Source organism: Scomber japonicus, chromosome 5 (assembly GCF_027409825.1).
Source record: "Scomber japonicus isolate fScoJap1 chromosome 5, fScoJap1.pri, whole genome shotgun sequence".
In the NCBI taxonomy this organism is placed as follows: domain Eukaryota; kingdom Metazoa; phylum Chordata; class Actinopteri; order Scombriformes; family Scombridae; genus Scomber; species Scomber japonicus.
The window spans coordinates 34,991,797-34,993,493 of NC_070582.1; the positions used below are offsets into that span (position 1 = coordinate 34,991,797).

General features: G+C 37.5%; 1 long non-coding RNA gene across 1 annotated transcript; it reads right to left on the bottom strand.

Annotated features, from left to right (window-relative positions):
* Nucleotides 1-304: 304 nt before the first annotated feature.
* LOC128359286 (uncharacterized) lies at nucleotides 305-1,417 on the bottom strand. The gene is made up of 3 exons (XR_008321434.1): nucleotides 1,380-1,417; nucleotides 614-784; nucleotides 305-456 (listed from the first exon to the last, which is right to left on the bottom strand). It is a non-coding gene; the product is annotated as an uncharacterized LOC128359286 (long non-coding RNA).
* Nucleotides 1,418-1,697: the final 280 nt, after the last annotated feature.

The window sequence follows — 1,697 nt, forward strand, 5'->3', positions numbered from 1 at the left end:
ACCAGGCCCTCCAGCTCCATGTCTACCTACATGGTGTGTGTGCAGGAAGTGCCGTGAGATGCCCACAGATCTAGAAAAAAAGTGCTGTGGGCAACAACCTGCTTCCTAACCCTAACCCTCACCTGGACGTATACATTTTACATTTTAAATTTGGTCTTTTATTTATATTTTGTCAGTTTTTAATAAAAATTTGAAAATGATGAATGCCTTTCATTTGACTATTTTTGCAACAGAAGCAATATATTTTCTCACCACCACATTAAAAATAAGTGATTACAGAATAATTACAACAAAATTGGTATAACCCTTTTTATTGTTACATAAATAATCTGTACATTTTCAACATGAGTGTATCTACACATTGGAAAAGGTGTTTCCAGGTAAGGCAGACAGGTCAGGCTGTGTGTAGGGAGTATTTGTCAGCGGTGGTGATCTACTCCTTTGGCAGTGATTTACCTTTAGGAAGAATATCACAATTACACATCTGACAATAATGAATACATTTTTGAGATAATCAAAGAATAAGAATACTTAGAGCTTTATTTCCCATTTATTTTGCACATAATTATGTTAGAACTTCTTCATCAAACTACAATATTGTAAGAAAACTCACCTAGGCCTCTGCTGAGTTGGGTCTGCAAAAGCTGTATGCTTTTGAGCTTAGTGGGGGTAGCATACTAGAGGTGTCAACGAGGGGGGTAGCTGCAGTAATGGCTGGGCTGGGGGAGGGACAGATGTCTGCTCAAACCAGTTGAAGAATTAACATCATCTCATCACGTCATCTCTGTGAAGATTACAAAATTAGAAAATACTGTCAACATACATTTACCCTTCATTCATAGAGGACAAAACACACAACTTTTTATATGTAGAAATAGAAGTCTTGGGTTTGGCAGTTGGACCAAAGGAGCATAAAGATTGATATAAACTGTTGAGAAGATCCTCAGTTTGTTTCTATCCTCTCTGCATAGCATCTACCAGAGTATAGTCCATAGACAAGCTTGTAGCATGATCAATTACTCCACCAACACCACACAGAGTTAGAGGTACAACTTATGCTAGCTGTGTTTTATTTTAGTGTTGATGGTTGTTGTTGTTGATGTTAACAACTCAGTGTGAAGTGCTGGACCTCCTAAGGTGAAGGACAGGTTTTATCCTCAGGCCATCATATTTCTCAAAATATCTAATCACTAACATTTACTCAATGTCTGTATAATGATATAGCAGATATCACTGATAACACACATATGTACAATAATGCTGTTTTCTGAAGTACCTCAAATGGCACTTTGAGGCACATAAAACAGAAAAAGCTAGATATGAAAGACAGATATTTATATCCCAAAGACATATTCATAGCAGCAGCAAGTTGAACTCACCGGTCGGACAGAGACTCAGAAACAATAGTTGAACTGGAGGGAGAGTAGGTCTCATCAATCCGTGTTTAGACGGCGTCGAGGTTGATCGGTCCTTCTCATGGCTATGAAAACATAGATGAGCTACATCACCACAGTTGTAACGTGTAAAAGCCAATATACGTAGGTCTTTTTATCACAATAATAATGCAGACACTGAAGACTAGGGTAGAGTAATATCTTTAAAATTAATATACTAGTATAATCTATTCAATACTGGCGTCACCGACCCGTTTTAAACACACAGCAAAGCTAATATTAGCATTACGCTAATACAAGCTA